This window comes from Anser cygnoides, chromosome 12 (genome assembly GCF_040182565.1).
Source record: "Anser cygnoides isolate HZ-2024a breed goose chromosome 12, Taihu_goose_T2T_genome, whole genome shotgun sequence".
NCBI lineage: Eukaryota > Metazoa > Chordata > Aves > Anseriformes > Anatidae > Anser > Anser cygnoides.
The window spans coordinates 6,880,838-6,903,367 of NC_089884.1; the positions used below are offsets into that span (position 1 = coordinate 6,880,838).

General features: G+C 36.9%; 1 protein-coding gene and 1 pseudogene across 2 annotated transcripts in view; one reads left to right on the plus strand and one right to left on the minus strand.

The window, feature by feature from the left end:
• The window catches only part of ADAMTS18 (ADAM metallopeptidase with thrombospondin type 1 motif 18), a 188,539-nt gene that overhangs the window by 268 nt on the left and 165,741 nt on the right, over window positions 1–22,530 (plus strand). For both annotated transcript variants that reach the window (XM_067004174.1, XM_067004173.1), the window contains exon 2: window positions 1,428–1,527. The gene's annotated coding sequence lies outside the window, so the exon portion shown is untranslated. The remainder of the gene's footprint in view (window positions 1–1,427; window positions 1,528–22,530) is intronic.
• Window positions 448–22,046, minus strand: LOC106033262 (hypoxanthine-guanine phosphoribosyltransferase-like; annotated as a pseudogene).

Consider the following 22,530-nt stretch of genomic DNA (forward strand, 5'->3'; position numbering starts at 1 on the left):
CTAAAAGCTGCGGGGCATCAGCAAAACCTCTTAAGCACAGACTGTTAGCTTAGTGCTTAGGTACACAAAAGCAAAGAAATAAGGTCTCCCAGCCTGTTCCAATCGTTTACTGTAGGAAAGAAACAATGCGGTGTCAGAGAGCATCTCAACGTTGTTGCAGTGTCTGGGCAGTATAACTGCCAGTTCTCATTAGGAGCAAACAGGTGGCTCGCTGAAGTATTTTCATGCGATAATGGTTTATCACCAGTCTTAACAGCTAATAATTTGTTTCCTGAATTTCAACTAAGGTCACAATCGTGTGAGGAACGTGAGACCTCTTCCCTCTGCAAACAATAAAAACAAACAGCACATAAGCTGACATGGAATGTTTAAGTACTAATCTCACTTTAATTACCTTGATGGTTACTTTTTCCACTGTTATCCAGGTGTATATATTTTAAGTAACTACAGTTTTTATACAATATGCATGATGTGTTACTTATTATAGTAAATAAAAACCCAGACGTAATTATATACACATGTGCATGTCCTGGCTCTATTTCCTATGATTCCAATGGAATATAATATCTATTTTACGGCCAACATTTTGTTAAGGTTTCACTGAAACTTAAGCATTCATGTTTCTTAAGCTGTTTCACATATCATTATAGGAAAAATATACAGAGGAGTATCCTTAGGAACATGCAGTTCTTCAGTGAAACAGGCATGAGTAGTAGGTTATCATATTCATCCACACACTGTTACTCCAGAAGTCTGACAGTACTAGCTTTTATATTTCTCTTTGGCTCTCTCTTTCAGAATGCAGATGTGCTAAAAAAAAAAAAAGTGTACAACTTCAATTAATCTGTACCTTTGAAGTAAACACAAGAATTATTTTCAGTTTTATTTCTGGTTGTGTTCTAATATTGGAATTAAGACATTACGCTTTGCGAGTTTGGTTGCAACTTTACTACTTGCTGTAAAATTGAAGTGTTAATATGGCTTCAAATTTCATCTAATTCACAGAGAAATTGTTTATTCCGGAAGAGACCAGTTTTGTTCATCTATCATGCCCTTCTCCACACTGCTTTACAATAATGCAGATTTGTTATGTGTCTTCTACAGAACTGTTTTTTTCTTAAAGACTTTCAAGTGAGACACTTTTCCACTTAGCCATATTTATGAAGATGCTTTTGAACAGTAGGAAGGGGAAAAAAAAAAGATCAACTCTTTCTGTCAGGGTCTGTTTACTACTCAGTGCAGCATAGGGAGACTATAATGGAACAAAGGAAAAAGGTCTTGAGGCACATACTTTACAGTGTGGGAAACACCTTCACACACAGTCCAGTCTACTACCATTTAAAAATTTTTACTAGTGAAATCTTATGCTGCTCTTTTCTAATAGAAACATGAAATCAAAACCAAATTGCAAGTTACTTTCTTTTCAGATGGGGCTAGCAGATTATATGCTGAAAACCATCTCGGAGGATTCAAAATACTTTACAGGAAGGCTGGGCCACAAGACTTGTAGAATAGTTGCATAAAAAGGTAAGGCATGAACAAGTTATCATGCATTTACATTAAACTGCCATCTTGGCATATTAATAATGTTGTCACCCTTTTAATGGAGGCATCAAGTCAGATTTGAAGTTTTATTAATTGACCAGAATCTCTTAGTAGAAACTAATATTTTCTGCTAGTTATCTGTGCTAACACTCACGTACATAACAGTCAAAGCACCCTTCTGTGTACTTACATTTAGATCTCTGAACTATTCGTTATAGTCAAGAGCATATCCAACCACAAACTTATCTGGAATTTCAAAGCCTATGTTTGTAACAAAATGCAACTCTTTATACTTAGGTGGTGTAAATAGGTTTTAAACACACAGTTTGTATTCAACATATGCTTCTGCTATGTAAGTGTAATACCTAACAAACATTTCATCTTGCTTTCAAAGTACTTAGCACACTTAACACTAAGAATCAAAACTGTAAATTGATGAGAAAGGTTAGACTCTATATCATCAGTTACTGTTACATTTAAAGATTTTTTTTTTCCTAAAATACATAATTTAAAACCTACTTAGGAGGCAGTCCTGGGAGAAGAGACAGACAATGAAGAAGATTCTACTTATGTAAAAATGGATGCACTGCAATTCATTTTTCACTTTGAAAACAAGTTGAGTTTCAACCAGAGTCAAAACAAATGCCTTCTAGGATCAAAGCCAAACAATTCATTATTAGTTAAAAGTTAATGTTTGATTCTCTTTCTGGTATCTAGCAATAAGTAACTAAAACTACATTCAAAACAAACACCAAAAAAGTTATCACAAGGTTTCAGCAGGGGACAGTTAGCTGTCAGCTTTAAGGCATTTGTGTGTTTTTTCCCCATTTCTTCTTGCCTTCCTGAAACATGCATGAATTTTCATTCATGAAAAGTGGCATGAAATGAAAAGATGGAATCTTATTTTGGACAGCCAAAAAAATGCAATATTTACAGTCTGGTCTATAGCCTGGACTTCGGTATATCCTTTTGATGAGCAAGCTGTAAGAAAGAAGAGAGAAGGTTAGGGTTTTAAGATGTCTTATTCCAAGCTGTATACTTCACTTCTCCCCACCCATCCCAATAAACATCTACAATTGTGCAGTTAAAAAAAAAAAAACATTATTTAAATTTAACAGATTACAAGTTCCTTTCAGCCTTATAATGAAACAATAAATTAAGGCTCTGATCTAGGTTCATTCTTTCAAATTCTGTATTTTTTTTTTTTGTAGCAATGTGTCAGCAAACTAGGATAGTACAGATAGATATGTTCAAGTGGTATGTAAAGATTTTAGTGGTGAGGGAGGGAAGCAAAAAGGCAAGCTGTCAGTTGACGCTATGACACTATAATTTCTGCCACAAAGTCATATTTATCCTTGATTTTCCTGGACATTTCTGAAAATACTGGGAACCTCCTGGACAGTTACTAGGAGGAGCATAACTGATACATAAAACCCAAGAAGCATGTTTCCAAAGCACCATGATTACTTGTGAGAAGAATTATTTGGGAATTGTCTTTTAGACAATTATCTTTTAGATATCTGCTCTAAAAGCTCTAGAATGCTGGTTGCATTTTGCAACTGTTCACAAACACTTAGATTCTGCAGACTCACGTATCTAAGGATATCAAGGGGGGAAAAAAAAAGTCTTGAATGTTGTCATTCTAGTATTGAGGCAGCTGAGAAGGTGTTAGGGAGTCTATGGAAAGAGCTGAGCTTTCTTTCAAAGATAAGAAAGAGAGAATCAGACTTCGTGGACTAAGCAAAAAAGCTGTGAAGCCCTTGTTATTGATTTTAACAATGAACAGAGTAGTGTATGTGTAAGCGTCCCAGTTTAATGTTTTGTTTTTCACCAGCTGTTATAAGGATTGTTTCCTGCTTTTACTGCTACTTCCCCCAAATCTAAAAAAAAAAAAAAAAAAAAAGGAAAACAAACCCACACACCAGCATACCCTGACAATTCACCTGAGTGACTTTTCCATATCTTATTATCATACATTAGTAAATGGATATGTCATTATACCTTACGACTTTTACCATCTTTGGTTCATTGTCTTTTAGTTTTGAAAGTAGTGCCTTCATTGTTCTACCAGTCTTAATAATATCCTCAAAGAAAAAAAAAAGTAATTTATCGTCCTAGTCTGAAAGAAAAAGCATACTATCAGTGGATTAATTTGAAACATAAAGAGCAGCAGCATTGGCAGCACAGTAACATGATATGCATACTTTAATTGACATATGATTAAGTGTTTTATGTGCAGCAAGCATTAACTTGCAAAATAGGTAAAAAAAAAATTACCCCACGCCCCCAAAAAAAACTTCAAGTTCTGTACTCACCTCTACTACTAACACATTCTAGATCACGTGGAGAGAGAAAGAAAATGGAAAATGAAAGAGTTACATTGCATCATTTCAGTGAATTAAACAGCCAAAAAGCATTTACAACTTACTTGTAACTGAAGCTGATAGTGCAATCAGTTTTCAAAGGAGCTTGTCACGTAACAACTTAGAATTAGTGCTTATTCACAAGACTTTTGGAAAATGTTTAAAGAAACTTAAAGTATTGTGAGAAAGCCACTTATACTAGGTTTTATATAATATTTATGTATAGCAATAACATTCTGAGAACATATTGCATGAGTCAGTTTAAGATGGTTCTTTTTTGGAGGTTGTGGTATAAAACAGAACAGGATCTTTAGAAACATTCAGTACTAATCATGTTAAGTTTCCACTGAGTGGGAATTACTGTTTTAACAAGTGTGAAGTTTTAAACGGCTGTAAATATGTAGTACCAACATCTTAAAGGTGGACTTGATGAAAGATACGTAAGAACTGCTCTTTCCTCTGAAAAGCTGAAGATCCTAGTTCATACCTTCCCATTTAGTGTAGACAGTTCTTCTCCAACAATACTGATTTTTTCTGTACATGTATCCTTCTAGGAGAAAGGAGAGGGGAGAACTCACACAAAATATGCTCAAAGCATTACCTTGTATTCCTATGAATAGTGTACTGCTCTGGCTCTTCACCTGACAAATGACACTTGCAACATACACGGCACTCCTTCAGTAAAACAGCTGTTAAGTAGCTGAGAGCAAGACAAGTGTGTGAAGCATCAGTGCAGACATGTTTATATGGAGCACTTCTGAACAAGATTACATCCATATTCCTGGAATAGACACCATTGCTTTCAGCTACTTTTTTTACCACGGATTTGTTTTAGAATTCTATGAACTATTTATAGGGTATTGTATTGTAATTTGTTGTATTCAGCATGTGATAAATTTTGTTCAGTACACAGCACTTGAGCCTTCAAAGAGGGAAGAAAATAAAACAAAATACACCACAAGTCATTGCTTTACTGTAGTTGGCTCAGGCAAAACATACCTCTTCCCCAACATTCAAATTACAAAAACAAATCTCTCCAACATCATCTGTAGGAACAGGAAGTAATAAGGATGGAGACAATAAGCAAGTCCCTGATGCTTATTCTCCCTTTCACCAAAGGGTGCCATGTTAGAGAGAATAGAACCTGTATGGAAACTTTAGGCTGGAGAAGAGGACATTGGTGACCCAGCATTGACTTTGTCACATTAAGTGTTCTGCTATATTTTAATTCCAGTGAATATACAATATCCCTCTGATCATTTGGGCAGATCAGTAAATCAGTTTATTACATACTGAAAAGCAACTAAGTTGTTTTGAACAGGTTACATGCATAAACTCAATTTTCCTGGAGTTTTCATGTAAACTACTAGTATTCAGGATGTTAATAGATAGGGAGAATCAATTTTCCAAGGAAAAAGAAGCTTGCTTACACAGTAGCTTTTTATTCTCACAAAATCCACAGTAATGGGGACAGATTTATCACCATTTTGATTTAGTGCTTTTATATGGTCCAGCAAATCAGCAAAGAATTTGTAGCCTCCTTTAAGGACACAGAGTGCAACAATGTGGTGGTTTCCCATATCTTGCATGATATCTCTAGCCAAGCGTTCTGTCCTGGAGGGAAAAAAGAAAACAATTCCTGTAAAATGTTTTGTTTATTTTTATTTGTCCATATATTAAACAATGCCCAAGTTAAAATTCTGATTTTTTTTTTTAAAATAGCCAGCAAACTGTGGCCAATTAAGACATTGAAAATTTAGTTAGAAACGTGCAGTTAACAAGACGACACCTACTCCATTTGACACACTGTTGATGTTGTTGATTTAAACTGTACATCTAAACAGCAAAGAACACGAAAGCTTGAAGATATTTGAGGTGATATGGAGACTTCACCAGGGTTGTAGAGGAATCCTCTCCATGAAATGCCTCTTGTAGTAAACTCCAGAGCAGAACTTCAGTGTTAGAACTGCGGGGTTTCCATGTTTCTCATGGGCAATGCAGAGTAGGTCAATGGTCTCTTCATTTGGAGGGAAACTAATCGTTGGCATAACTATCACTGCTCTTTCTTACCCTCATACCTGTCCAGGATGAGTCCATGAGGAATGAAAACTCTTTCTAAGTCTTCTTCATAATGCTTAGGAATGCAAAATAGGTTTTTATTATAGCCACTGTCTTCATCTTTTATCTGCAAGTGAAAAGGAAATAGCTAAGAGGAAAGACAGAGCCATACAGGAAAAAAAGCCTTTCCAGTCTCTGATAGTACAGACTGTTTATTTATTTAAGACAACTAGAATATATAAGCATCATTTTTATTTGGAGTACCGTAAAAGCACCTCTAAGAATAATCTGTAACACAATAAGCAGTTTTAAAATGCTGCTTTCCCCCCAACCCCCCCAAGATTCCTGTCTCTATTTCATGTTGCGTAACTGCAGCTTACATGCAAGGAGCACAGTACACATGCTTTGAGCAACACCGCTACGTCCGCCAATCATGATACTTTTCACCTTATTTAATGTTCTTCAGCCTTACAATTTGCTTCTGTAGTTTTAACTTGGGGTTCTGTTTGCACAGCAAGCTGAAGTTCGACCTTGCTGCCAGTGTATTTAGCTTCCTAGTACAGCCAATGAGAAACATCAGAACTGGTTCAGCTCAAGTGAGGACTGAGCTTTGTCCATGTTAGCATAACTATTGAACAACACTAATTTTGAGGCATACAGGTATGCATAGTGATGGTTACTTATATTTACCCCAACAGCACAGCTGAGTACCTTTTATTTAGTTAATAGCTGTGCTCATTAAGACTATTTTAAGAAAATAAGAACTACTACATTAGTATCTTGTTTGCTGCTATGTGCAAAGATTTATTAAAAAGAAAAAAAACTAGTACTGAAAAAAACTACTGAAAGTTCATAAGCAGAACATTAAGGATTGCATCAGTGTGAGCACCACATCACCATAGCAACATGCTGCATATACCTTACAGGCTCATAAAAGCATTTGTATTGTGGCACATGCTAAATAATACAGCAGCAGCCCCTTACAATGAAGTAGTCTACTAACCCATAACAAAGTCAATATGAATTTTTAAATCATGAGATTACACCTTGGGAATTAGTTGTTTAAGTAGGATTCATTCTCATTTGCTGTTCAGTTACTGATGTAGGTAGATTTCTTAGTCTTAAAGTGGGAAAAAACAAACTACAGCAATTATATACAGTGAGATTCATAAGCAAGTATGGTTTTATTAGCGCAGAATGAAAGCATATAAATATAGATATATTAAAGTCAAATACATAATGTCGTCAGTATGTAAACAATTGAGGTCATCTGTTCCTAAAGCCAGATTTTCTCCTGAGCAAGTACCAGAAACAAAGCATTTCATTAGTCGATATTTCCAAAGTTTTACTATTTTTTACTATTTTTGCTGAAACCAACCTCCCCCCATCCCCAAAGCTCCCCTCAATCAGATAACCAAATATGAACATGTTATATTTTCTTACCTGCAGTCCAAGAGCCATAATCTTACTTAAAGCTATATTATCAGAGAACAAGTTGGTGTTATTATTGCAGCTTGTCTTACTTTATTTTTGACCTGCTTCTAAAGGGGTCAGAATTGCTATCCTTACTACAGGAAGCATTACTTCCTTCTATTAATACACTGACATCACAGTCCCAGGTTCTTACTTAATTAGATTAACCAGAAATAAAATAGGCATTAGTCCTCTTGCAACCAATCAGAGTAAAGATTGTGGAGAATGAGGGAGATGCAAAAAGGAAGCACATGAATTAAATGAGCTGGAAGGACTAGGTAGGATAGCATTTTTTTAATTGAGACCACAAATCTGCAAATCTGCTTGTAGCAGGTGGTATTCAGTGGTATATATGTAGAAGGCAGTTTTGTATACCGATTTCTTACACGACATTTGTACATTGACTTGCCATCAAAAATCATTATTTGAATAAACAAAGCCACATTTTTAAAGGTGACTTGAAGCAGATATCTGCAGCTGTTGAGACATGGCGAACTCAGGTCATCCTTCTGTAGAAAGAGAGGGCAGTAGTTCCAGTACCATGCTCTACATCATTCAAGATCAAATGACATTGACATTCACTGTAATCTGATTATTTTTAATGTACCAAACTGCAGGATTATCTAGGATTAGCATGAAAGTCTTAGATTTTTAAAAATTAATCCTACTAACAAAATGAGCTAAAGGCAGCTTGTGTACAACACGTTACAGAATGTTCTTACCAGATTGGGTACATTTTATTAATTCAACTAGTTCAATGTTTTCTTGGCAGGGGGTGGTGAGGAAGGGCTTGTTAACGAAAGAAGATTTTTCTCTATGTCTTTGTAATCTTACAGAAGCTCTTCAGATCATGGCTGATAAAACTTGAGATGATGCAGGAATGTACTTTGAAATGGATTAATAGGTATATCCACATTTGTCATTGATACATTAATTAGTAATACTATTTGGGAATAATTAATGCCTTGAGACTATTTGGCCCCTATTTTTATGCAATTAGCATTACCTTCCTTTTATGAATTCTGTATTGTTTTTCCTACCTTATACAAGTGAACTCCCCATGTTGTGAAAAGACATGCTGTTCTAATTTCTAGCATAATACACTCCTTTCTAACAGGTAGCAAATCGGGTTCAAAAATCTGGAGACTCTCCTCAACAAACTGCTTCTTTGAAAAGAAACAAACAAAAAACATACATGCAAACAGTAATACAGTTTGAGCACAGACACTCTCCTTTACTTATTCACAGGTGACAAAATGAAGGTAAACAGCAGCACTGCTGAGGAACTCTTACAAACATTTATTACCTTTATAAGCTTTTGTGGAGAAAAAAAAGAAAAAAAAAGGGGGAGGCTCCCAGGCACGTTTGTATGTTTCCTTTTGCTCGCTTAGCCCTCTCCTGGGCTTTTGAACACTGTGTAATTTAGCTGTCCTGAAAGCATTTTGGTGCTCTAGAGAGCCCTGTCAGGATGATGCCACAACAGAACACTTTGTGCTGTAATATCATCCTTACTGATTCCCCGCATATCAGTCCTACAGCTTTATATAACTGGTTCTAGGAATTAAAATAATTTAAAAAATAATTTATTTACTCCCAAAAAAGATATGTATAGGTTTCACATTTGTTTATTGATTCTCATTGTGTTATTTGCCTCAAACAGCACTTAGTGTAGTTTTGTTAAAATCAACAGTATGGGTGAGATTATTAGTTTTAAATCACTTTGGAGGGGCTAGTTATTGATAGTATCATCATTTGCAAGTTCCAGCAGTCTAATGGTGTTTGGAGCTGAAATTACAGTGAAGAAATAAATAGTGTGCATATCAGATGCGATCTGTAACACCCAACTTTGAACAGTTGCTCTGCCTTTTAATTAAATGCTCTGTTATTCCCTATACTGTGTCATTTTTGGCATACTTAATCTGTGTATAGGGTAACTTTGGAACACATCGCACATTCTAGGCAGCCTCCTATCTGAAGAGGTCACCTAAAAATATCCGCAAGTGTAATATGTATGCTTTTCCATCTTTATTAGGAGATGATCTCTGTTATGTAAATTACTTTTATAAATCCTTGAAGTCATTAATTGAGGCAAATTTGATTCCATGTTACTCACATTTTCATAAACCATACATTGGACCATGCAAATCTTTGTCTCCTTTAGGCACCATACTGTTTGATCTGTTTTGAACTGGACCCAGTCCTAAAGTCCCATTTAGTCTTGTTTCAGAAAAGGATTGCAGAAAATCCCTCCCACTGACTTTATTTCTGAGTTTTTACTGCATTGGGAGTGTTGTCTGAGCTACAAATAAACAGTGACTTCATGGCTATAGTCTGTGTTAAGGAAAGGCAGAAGAATGTCATTGATAAGGGGCATATGAATGTATATGCATGTATTATATAGTTATATTGTTATTAAAATTTCTTATCAAATACTGGCTTCTCTTCAGAGAAACTGACAGCAAAAGAGGCTATTGTTGTGATATTGTTTTGCAACGTGGACATCAGTTCAGCTGGAATGAGATTATTCTCATTAAACTGGGGAAGTAATTCTATTCTACTAAAATCCCCTAGATAGAAAATGCCAAGTGGGCAACTGTGTAGCCTCCAAAACCTTATGAAATGATTTATGAGGCATAGTCAGGTCAAAAGCCCATATGGGGAAACAAAAGATCTTGGAAACTCTAGAAGACTTGGAATAAAAAAGTTTAGCACTGGGAAAAATATACACTTTCATTAAACTTTAAGCTGGTTCAAGAATCTTCATCTTATTCTGAAACTCAGAAAACTACTTCCCAGATCATATTTATTTGAATGAATTTAAGATTCTCAATAAATTCTGTAAAGCCCTAACAGTAACCACATACCACTATGACCAGACAATTACTTGAAAATCCAATCAGTGTGTTAGTGGTCTCAGTTAATATTGGGCTGAAAGTTTGCATTGTGAAAGTCACTGCTACAAGGGATGTTTTCATTGTCACATTGTGAAGAAAGAAAAATTTACAGGTGAAAGGTTCATACTAAGACAGCCCTTTGTTATTGCTGAGCAACGAAAATAGAATGTAGCCGGTTGTCATCCTAAGGTAGGCTCTCAGTTATAAGTAATGTGATCATCCTCCCACAGAAAAGAACAAATAGTTTAAGTATACATATATTTGTTCTATAAAGGAACCCTGAGTTCAGCATTCTAAAGTTAAATGTTTTGAGGAAACCAATGCACCAAACAAACTGGGTATCAATATATCACCCTCCTCTAAATAACAGGATACTGAAAGTGCCTGTAGGTGTAGCCCATACAAACAGCCTGGAGATTAATTTGATCAGCACCGATAGTTTGGTAAAAAAGCAACCAGTCAGTACAGAACAATACTGCTTTTGTAGTTGTATTTATTCTCTGAACTACTGACTCAAAAAGTAGCTTTTTCAGGACATTATCTTGCAGTTTATATACCTCTAAGATTACTAAGCAGTTCTACATTTTCTTACAGTTTGAAGTAACTGTTCTTAAGACTGCTCCAGTAATTTTAAAGGTCCTCAAGAAACAGAAAGTAGTTAAGCCCTGTCAGCCATATTTTTCTTAATTATTTTAAATCAGGAAGCAAATACGTGGCATTGGATGCGTTTTACAACCATTACATTACTAAAACCTTACAAATGAAACATCAGAGAAAGTGTCCACTAGAGGGAAGCCTCTACCATGGAAGACTACTTCCTAAAAGGGAAGAAAAAATATTTTATGAAAAAAACTTGCTAGACTAAGAATCTCCCTGTTCAATTAATACATATACAGATCTCCCACTGAAATACAAATACAGTCAGGTAATTTAAAACAGCCCTTTAACATATTTAGACCAGTTTCTGAACATGTATCATGGTGGATTACAGGCGAGCTGCCCTAATTGGCCCCACTTGACTCATGGACTGTGTGTTCTAAGCGGCTGATAATGCCTTAAGCAATGTTAGTCAGTGACTGATGTGTTATTGGGAAATCTGATTAATATGCTGTGGAAATATCTCAACTTCAGTAATTTGGAGTCCATCCTAAATCTGTTTTTGTTGGACACTTGAAGTCATAGATAAGACCAGCTGCTAAATTGGTTTGCTAAAAAGCTGTTTGGAAAAAACACACAACACATCTGTGGCAATCAGTGCATGTTTACAATTAAAAATAAGAAACAATTTCACAATATTAAGTTTTTATTATACTTCTTGTAGTCTACTCCCATAGATCCTATAGCTCCTTTACCTAAGAAGTTTCATAGTTACGAACTTGGCTATTTTCTGTTTGGTATGAATATAAGATTTTTTTTTTTTTTTATTGAAGCAGAAGAGTCATCTAGGTCTTGGCCAATATCGGATATCAATGAATGTCATGCTTGAAAATGTCTTCTGCTTTAACAGTTCTAATACCCCAGCATCAGGCAAACACAGACTAATCAATGGCAGAACTTGAAGAAAACACCCCAGTAAAAAGTGACTCAGATTAAGTTTGAATATTTGTTGTAAACACCCCAACAAAATAGACAAATCACAGTTCTGAAGACTTAGAAATTTTGATTGCTGACATGGAGGAAATGTAAGATATTTATTAACAAAAACAACAAAATTATTAACAGCCATGAAGTAAATGTTGGAGCGACTGCATGGAGGAAACCCTTATACACGTTTTTTTGTTGCAGTTATTTTGTAGGTAGGAAAAATGTTTCAGTCTCTCAGACTGTCTGTACCAGAAAGTCATTTTGAGAGAGAATCTGGTTAGGACTAGGGGAATAGAGCACAGAGACAAGGAGTCCGGACTCCTGGATTTTATTCACAGCTCTGACACACAGTTTATTTGCTGTATGACCCTGCCCAATTTATTTTCCTGACTGCTCCTGTTGTACCTCTGACCTTCCTATGTGCCTGCTTTTCCCCCGTTGTCTTCTGTAATGAACTGACCTTAGTTTTCTGAGACTTCCCTCCTGTGTGCTGTGCAGGTCATTGTTATTTTTGGGAAAGTGCCGGTTAAGAAACACTGTTGCTGTCATTAGCTAGTGGTCAAATTAATGATTTGAAAAAGATTGTTATCTTTTTACTTGAATGTTAAAACATGGTTGTTCTAGTTTAATATGTCAGTGAGCAAACATGAGTTGTTCCAGAGCTGCCATAGTGTCCAGTGCGTCTCCCCCTTAAAAGCTGGCTGAATTGTTTTACCTAGGGAGCAATGGGTGGTCCAGGAAGTGCTCTGCTTTGCTCTTGGGGAGCAGGACTCATCTTCACTACAGAGATATTTAATAAAAATATTTGTTGAACAATGGCTTTAGCTGAGTATGTGATCACAGCTGTTTTATTTTAGCAATGTAACAGCAATAACAATTAAATCCATATTTCTCCTTGGATATTTATTTTCCTGAATTCATTCTTAGTGCAGTGAAAGAATTTGGTGTGAATTGCAAAGTTAAGATAGAACTGCATGTAGTTAATTTAGGATTACTTGTATTACCCTTGCATGATTATTCTACTGCTAAAGACCTTAAAATGCAGTATGAAAATACATACCAAAGAGATTCCACAGTTTAAAATATTCTAAAATTCTCCCCTTTATTTTTTCTAATCACTATTTTTAATTGTTAACAATGTTCTGTTCTGCAAAGCCATGTTCAACTACAGAAAAGCTAAATGCCATCTTCCCATAACAGTGCATAAGAAAAATGTGGACTATGCATTTTGGCAAAAAAATAATAAAAAAGATCTTTTAAAATGCCATGCAATTACCATAGTCAAATAAAGATAGCTCATCTCAATCTTGATTTTATAAAACCAGCTATTTCTGTGTTGCCAGTGCCTTTTGCTGAGACATTCCTTAATGAGATGAGACTTTTGTATGCTCTTGCTTAGAAAAATGTTACTGCTGCTACTTCTGTTTACTTATAAGCAATTCCAGTGGTTGTCAGCTTGCAGTGAAACCCATTGCTAGGGTAGGTACATTAGCTGTGCCAGCTGGACCTCAGTCTGAAACAGAAATTCAGTGCTACTCTTTCTTTAAAAAGATGGTTTCATAACACAGTGGAGGGAACCAAGAGAAAGCTTCTATTACTGATTCCCATGTTCTCAATTCTTTCCTCCATCAATATGATAGCATAGGTGACTTTGGAAGGTTTACATTATTTTAAGTGTGAATTTGATAGGGGTGCTGCACTGTTGAAAAGTCAGTAAACCTTGGTAAATGTGTTATATACCTTTTTCGTATTACTGAAAATTGCCTTCTTCCACTTCCAACATTCAGGTTTCATGCCTTCACTCTCCTTGCAAGTTCCCTTGTATTCTACTAATGAGACAAATACAGCCCTTGTCTTCATATCCTCTATTTCAATGAACTTATCTCCACCTGGTTCTTGGAGCTCACAAACAGTATTATAGCTTTCGCATCATAAAAGCTTACTCAGTCTCTCTCATCAGGTACCATCAGTCTGTTCTTCCACCCCTTCTAATTTCTCTCTATTCACTAAGTTATCTCCACAGGCAAATGTCAAGGCTCTCATTCTTTCTGCCCTCTTGGTAGCTTTTGACCTGGTTACTGTCTTCCTCCTTTAACACTTGTCCTTGTTTTGCTTTTGATTTCATTATCTCCTTCCACTCAACATGTTCCAAACTTTATTTTCTCTCGCATTTTCTGCTATAACAGAAAATATAAACTATAACACAAAAATAAGCAAGATCTACTTCCAACATTATTCATTTTTATCCCCATTAGAGATAATAAAAAGTCCTTCTTTAATTGGAAAGCATTGATTATACCTTCAATGCACATCACACTGTTTAAATAGCTTGTTATATTTAATTTCTGCTTCGGTGCTGCAGTGAATGGGGTGAAATACAGCCTGTTGGAGTTACTGTACTCAGTTATTTCCAGTGGAGTCCTCTGCAAGCAAAAGCTTCCAGAGACTCAGAGTACAGAATCACCACATTTCTCTTCTGTGCATATACTCTAATCCAGGTAATTACTTTTTCCTTCAGCCTTACACAGCCTATATCACAAACTGGCAGTTTTTCTATATATTTAATATATACATTTTGCCAGCCTAAAAATAAACATGGCTTGTTCATGGTACTTGACAGCTTTTATTGAAGCAAGACAAAGTTCGAAAGATGTTATTTTGGAGGCTCATGTTTAGGTTTGGAATTCTTTCAAGTAAATCCTGCAGCGTTAATAAATTAATTTAAATTTCTCACAGAGCATCCTTAGGCAATTTTTTTTAAAGGCAGCGATTCTGAAAGAAAATAAGTTGTCAGCACTGATATTTCTGAAATTGACTTATTTGCCCTTTCAAAAACCTTTTGCTAGTGTTTAGAAAGTATGCAAGGAAACAATCATCAGTGTGACAGAAGCGTCTTCAGCTCTGCTTTCCTTTTGCAGTCATCATTCTAACCCACTGCAAGGACAGGTCTTGCTTCTGTAATATGTAAAATATAGTACAGGTTAAGTCCTCTGTCATACAAAATTATACGTAAAATATTGATTTATTCTATGCAACACTATACATTTTACATAGGACAAAAACTTATTTACTAGAAGCCACCTCATCAAAATCAGATAGTATTTTGAAGAACTTAATCAAATGAGTTATACAATTCAGCATCTCTAGAGATTCTAACTTTGTACTGACAGCCAACTTCTATTTCCAATTCATTATATCTCAGATTTTCAGGCCTAGAAATTTAAATAACTTACATGTCCTCTTTAATCTGACCAGAATTTGAAGAGTATGTAGTTTTGTGGTACGCAGATAATAGTGGGATAAATAAAAGACTTTTAATGAAGCACATTGTTTCAGAGATCTCTTACGCTATTATAATGGCTTCAATCTGTGGGAAAAATAATAAAACTAGAATTTGAATTGTTGGAAATTAATGCATTTCTACTGTAATTAATTTACATCTGCTTTAAGATGTGTACACTGACAATTAAACCTATGTCAGTCTGTGTAAAGACTGGAATTAATAATAATCTATACTTAGCCCCAAATAATAGTATTTAAAATGTAATAATTAAAGGTTGTGATTGTTTATGTCAAATTGTTTTATTTGAAAGAGATTGACAAAGTCAAAATTGTTCATGTATAAACAGTTTTATCAATGAGTATTCATCGAGTTTTGATGCAGGGCTGGTACTGCTGTTATATGCCCCAAACCCAGTGAAATTAGTTTCACATTCATTCTCATAATGACAATGAGTACACTGAGTACGTTGATATGTTCAGTAAGAACAATTCAGGTTTGTTTTCAGTTCTCCTAGAAGCAAAGAGCAAAAAACTTGAATGTCATCCACATGCTCTTACAAGCCTATTAAAAGGTAAGAGCCACACAAGTATTTATGGTACAATGGACACAGCAACTGTTTTTTAGCTCTGTTCAGCCATGGTATATCACAATGCAGCTAAGAATCATGACTAAAATTTACCATGACTAAATATTACTGAAGGCGAACAGCATACATTCTTTGCACTTTAACTGGTCTTTTCCTTGCTTTGAGTGTATGCCACAACTGATAAAACTAATAGCAAAGAAAGATCCACCTTATGTATCATTGTGCAATGCCCTTATGTGACATGGCAACTTTTCTTATTGCTTTGTTGTTCTTAACATGCATTTCAGAAAGTGGCATCCAGCATTAACTGAAAAGAAAAAAAAAAAAGATGACTTTGTAGAACGAAAATATGATGCAGTGGTAATCACGAGAAACCAGAATGCAAGACTGTGGGCTCAGATGCTGGCTGAAGATCACTCAGTCTAGCCACAAATCTAAAAATGCACCACTGTATGGTAAAGCTGGAAAATCTCATACATCTTGGCTTTTACTAACAAAAAAGAAGAAAGTTAAACTCCTGGAAGACAGCTGTGATAATTTTGGTCATTTCCAGACATGTTAAGTTTTCATTATAGTAATTATTCTTTTAATTATCTTCTTAAGCAATTTCCATTTTAAAACATCCACCATGATTGGTTTTTCAAAAAATTACTTTAAGCAGTAGGGGTCCAATTTAGGAAAGCACAAAAGTATGCATTTAAGACTATCCCTTATGAAGTCAATAGCTAAAACCATTCTTAGGCATGTATTAAAACTTCAGTCTGTCTTCAATCTTGGAACTAAAGACATTTGAATAATTCAGACACAGTAAACTTGAACTGAAAAAAATCTCATATGCAGCTTTTCAGCCTTTTATCTTCTAAATGCACCTCTGTGACAGCTGCATTGTGGAGTGGTAGAAGGTAAGGTGGTCTGTGTGTCATTGGTAGGAACTGAGAAATGAAGATCTTTGGATTTTCAGTAAAAAAAAAAATGAATCCATCAATTTCTTCCTCTGTTGGTATTTTCATGTGTAAATTTACTTAAAATATAGTGAAAATAGTATTAGTCTTTGCTGAAGTCCTGTAATTTTCATATGCTATCCTGTTTTTTTCAGTTGCCTTCACATAATACCATCAACATGAAACATACTTTCATGTCATCTTTGAAACCACTACAATAGTTGACCACCATTTGTATGCTCATTCTGTCAAGCTTATTGCAAGCTTTTCAAAAGTTGGTGGAATACAGCATACTTTTACCTCAGCAAAGGGTACTCAACAGCTTGAGTACTCCAGAACAAATTGAGTTACCAGGATATCTGCTTTGTATTAACACTAAATTTAAGCTTTGAAATATATGCAGAAGTAAGAATAGCTCTGTTTCTCACCTGAAACTTGCAACAGACTGTTCAGTTTATTTTCTAGATCATGCGAAAATGTGACATTCATTAGACAGCAGGGAAAAAGTAGGGATCTTATAGCTGTGACTAACCACTGATATAAGATGTAAACTAGCAAACAGTAGATAAAAGAGCAAGGATATGTGATCGTACTTCTCAGGCTTTCTCCTTGCCAACTGTATTGTCTTTTTAGTCTTAATGAAATCATTTCAGACTTTTGGAAGGGGATTTACTTTTATAGTCTTTGATTATATTCAGAAGGGAGTATGAAAGTCCGTCTGAAATGGTATAATAATGAGAATAAACTGATAAAGACACTGCTAGTAAGAGTATGCAACAGTGAAGCTTTTGTAAGCATAATATGGTACACATAGTCTGTCTACCCAGAAAAAAACACAAGACAATCTGTTAAAAGAGAAGTAAGTTTTGGACAGCTAAGGGGTATAATAGTGCTCTTAAAAAGCTGTGTCAGTGGGCTCAAAGCAAAGACTTCTGCATTGAGTTATAACACACAGTATGTTGTTATGTTAAAGTGTATTAAAAAAATAATCCGTGATCTCAAGCTGTGTTTTATATCTGGAAGAGATTGAAAAATAGGCTGCCAGGGAGCAGTAAGAGACTGACAGCTGCTGACTGAAGGAGCCAAGCGCAGTAACATAACAGGCAGGGCAAGGGCCTCACCAGCCAGAGCTTAGTCCTACAGTACCTCAGTGAGGTGAGTGAGGCAGGTCTGTGGATGGCAGCTGGGGTCAACCAAGAGTCCAGATCATCTGAAAAGGTTGCAGTGATGCAGCAGGTTCAAGGCCAAGTTAGGAAGTCAATCCACAGGTCAGGTCAAGTGATCACCAAGCAACTCCATAGCAACCCAACAGATCCAGCTGTGCTAGAGAGAGGCACACTTGATACAGCTCAAAAAGGTACTGAAAGCCCAGTCTTGAACTTATATGGAGACCCTGGGCCCACAGGCAGAGGGTGTGGGTGGAGGCTCCAGGTGAGACTGGTCATGGTCATTAAGGCCTATTGGTGCACCAGAACACTGACACAGCCTACATCTGCAGGAGGCTTTTTATTTAAAGAAGCCCAGAAAAGTCACGTTTAGAGTTAACAAACAGAGAAAACTACTTGGATCCTTGTCCTCATGTATGTTGGGAGAGCACTAGAATGGTTATCTTACTGTAGGCATATTCAGACAGAAAGCATTTACGTGTCTTACAGGTATCTAATGAACTACATAACTCCCAAACATTGTCAAAGGCGTCATTTATATTCCTATTCCAAGATTTTTTTTCTTTGATCATGCTTCAGATAGATTAGGAAAAAGACCAACTTAGTCTTTCATTAGCATAGGTTTTCTCTGCTGTAGATTGTGAACTCGGGATACAACATAGTCATCTGCGTGAACTGTCGTGCATCCTGCATCTGTGTACAACGAACTTTGTGAAGAATTTAGGGGACGTTACTTGCTTTTCCATTTTTACTTGTGTGTTAGATTAATGATATAGATATGAGACTTGAATGCATACTAAGTAAGTTTGCAGATGATACTAAATTAGGAGGAGATGTTGACTCCCCCGAGGGCAGGGAGGCCTTGCAGAGAGATCTTAACAAACTAGAGGGCTGGGCAATCACCAACTGCATGAAATTTAACAAGAGCGAGTGCCGGATTCTTCACCTGGGTTAGGGCAACCCTGGCTGTATGTACAAACTGGGGGACAAGAGGCTGGAGAGCAGCCCCATGGAAAGGGATCTGGGAGTTTTGTTTTATGACAAACTGAGCCTGCAGCATGCCTTGGCAGCCAGCAGGGCCAGCTGTGCCCTGGGGTGCCTCAGGCACAGCTCTGCCAGGCAGCCGAGGGGAGGGATTGTCCCTCTGCTCTGTGCTGGGGTGGCCTCACCTCGAGTGCTGTGTGCAGCTTTGGGTGCCGCAATATAAAAAGGACATAAAGCTATTAGAGAGTGTCCAAGGGGGGTGAGCACAGATAGTGAAAGGCCTGAAGGGAAAGATGTATGAGGAGTGACTGAGGTCCCTTGGTTTGTTCAGCCCAGAGCAGAGCAGGCTGAGGGGAGGCCTGACGGCAGCCTGCAGCTCCCTCACAAGGGGAGCAGAGGGGCAGGCGCTGAGCTTTGCTCTCTGGGGACAGCGACAGGACCCGAGGGAACAGCATGGAGCTGGGACAGGGGAGGGTCAGGCTGGGTGTTAGGAAAAGTTTCTGCACCGAGAGGGTCGTTGGGCACTGGAACAGGCTCCCCAGGACAGTGGGCATGGCACTAGGCCTGCTGGAGTTCAAGACGGGTTTGGACAATGCTCTTCAATGTATGGTTTAATTTTCAGGAAGTCCTGTGTGGAGCCAGGAGTTAGACTTGGTGATCCTTATGGGTCCCTTCCAACTCAGGATATTCTATGATTCTGTTCTATAAATCTATTATCTATGTGAATTATTCAGGATAATGGGGATTTGGGATTGTCAGGTAGCAGAAATCAGACATCATATAGGTATTGTGAGATCTCAATGCAGAGATTCCCCAGGAACTCTGTGTTTGGTTCAGTTTCCATGCAGTTTAGCAGTGACTCTATTAGAACTGGACTTTGTGCAACCTCTCTGTGTAGCCCCACTTCTGAGAGCTCTTACTAGCTCAGACCCAGTGTACAGAAACATCCAAGAAATTCTTTTCCTTTTATTGGATTGCCAGCCCAGAGACACAGCCATATGGGAAAAATGACAAATTAGAGAAATAATTTCCATTGGGGGCTGGAAGGAGGCTTCCAATGCTTCCTACAACTTACTAGAATACTGCAAACTTCAACATTGAAATAGTCCTATATGCAAAACTTTATGTAGCACCTTCTCAGTAATATAATATATGCAAAATAGAATTTCAAAACTGGTATCTAAAGAACAGGAATAAATGAATGTATCCAACAAATAATTTATGTGGTGACCAATTATTCTGTCAGTTCTAAATGTAACTTGTCACAAAGTATGACATGAATTTGTTGTTCCTTTTCCATGGTTTACTTCAGGGCTTATTTGGAGGTAATAAAAGGCTTTTCCTTCTTTTTGAAGCATATGTCTCATTCTTGGATTTTGGGCATAGATACTAATTTGTGTGCTTTGTTGAACATCCCTGGATAAACTGCTTTATTGCTATCCAAAGAGAAGAAGACTCAGTGTTACAAATTTTCTCTCACAAGCCTGTATTACAGGGACTGTCCTAAACTGCCTTAGTCATAGTCGTAACTTTGGGACACATTCTAACACCTTTATTTAACTGACATTGCAGATGGCTCCAGATGTATACTCACTGCATATGGAGGTAATCTGCCTGTACAACAGTGTGTATACATGGGCCCTGTATATAGTCTTATAAGATTGGTTGCAAATTCTGTCTGAAGAGCAATTTACCTGCACTATCAACAAGCTGCAGTGTTAGATACAAGCCAAAGGCAGACCAGGGTCTTCTCTTGTTCCAAAAGCTAAAGAAGGCAAGTAGTTTTTTTATCAACCTTTGAATGCTTTTTTTTTTTTTTTTTTTTTTCTTGTTTGGAATGCTTACAGAAGAAGAAAATTAAGCCATATTTCATAGTGGTATAACTGTGAATGCAGTTAATTAGCACAAGGAAAAAATGATCCTAAAAGTAATGTTGGAAATGAAGCATGGTTGAATAGATGATAATGCTTTTGCTGGCTGTGCGACAAGCCCTAGTACACGATGTCTAGTCTGTAGTTTCCACCACTGAGCAACTCATTGCAATAATTCATGTAAAACAATACAATTTTATCATTCTTCCAATAAAATTAACTACAAACTGGGCTTGTAGTGCAACATTTATGTGCTGGCCTCTATGCCCCAAAGGTCACTGCATTGTCTGCATAAAATGTTTGAATCATTCCTGAAAGAAGAGTAATGGGATGAAAACATCTTCACTGGATGAGTTTGTTTCCCTAGAGTGTAGGAGCTCTCGAGTATTCAACCATAGCAGTGTACCAGATGGTGAGCAGCCAAGCCACAATAATGGGATGAGAATCTCTAATGTTAGCCTTGGCTTCAGTCTTACTTCCATCTGCAATGTAACAATAGGTGTTCAGCTTCATTTTAACTAAATGGTTTTATTTCCTAAAGCAAATAATGTGTCTGTGTTAAGATAGTATGAACTGCCATCACTATGCCTGAAAATCTGGTTCTGCTGAAATCAGTGACAAGACTACTTAATTTCAGTAGAACTGAGACTTCATCATTCATCATTTAAATGTCAAAATGTCAAATCACAGCAGTAGACTTCTGTGCTTTGAACAGTATCAAAAGGATTCTGGACATTCAGTATTAGCACTGGCAGCACTGAAATTAGGCCTTATTGTGGATGCCAGTATATGAACATTCACTATATGGTTATCTTTGTGCCTAATCATTTGCAGTTTTAAAGGGGTTCATAGCACTTCTAGTAAACAATTCTTAAGCCTCAATCTTTGCAGATAGTATGGGAATAGAATCATTTTTTCCCTAGTATAAACTATGCTAGAAGAGAAAAGTTTATGCTGAATCTTCATCCCACCATTTAGAGAAGAAATACAAAGTGGAATTCATGCAAAAATATCACAAAAGTGGAGGCAGACTCAACTGCAGGCTGGTCTTGCCAACCCAAACAGGAAGCACTGCAGTCACTTTGGCACGCGTTCGCTCCCAGCTTGCTGAGTCAGCTGAGAACAGGGCATCCATCCACTCTCCTCTCTAGCAACACGCACACTGATGGCATAGCACTTCGGCAGTGGGGACGTGTATCATGTACATAAAAGTGTTGTCAGAATACTAGTTCTGCAGCTAACAGAATTTACCTGCTATCCAGCTTAGACAAGGCAAGTGGTAGGTGTAAGCATGACATCCCGTTGGGAAAATACTGTCATAAACAACAACTTTTTTTCTCTTTGCCCATCAGCTGGAGTTGCTGTTTCCAGACCATGATAAAATGCTTTGCTTTTGTTTTACAGCAGAAATACCTGCATTCCTACATCCTGTCACACAAACATTCACAGAGACACTTTCATTGCTGCCTCTTCAGTTGAAGTCAAGGAATGAAGTATAGTAGCACCAATATACTCATAAAAAGAAAAAGTTATCAGTGTAGGAAGAAGATCATTCTCTCTGTGCAAAGTTATTTTGTGTGTTAACCAGCAAAATCACATCTTACCTCAATTTCTGAAGTGGGGGGAAAAGGAATTCTGCTTGCTGTATAAAATCTGAAATGGTTTCCCTCTGAATCATCTGGGAGTCACAGGACTGGAATGACTGGGTCAGGAGAGGAGAGACTATTCTGGTTTGGCATGAAAGGAGAGAGAGATAAGGGACATGGAAAACATTGAGATGTC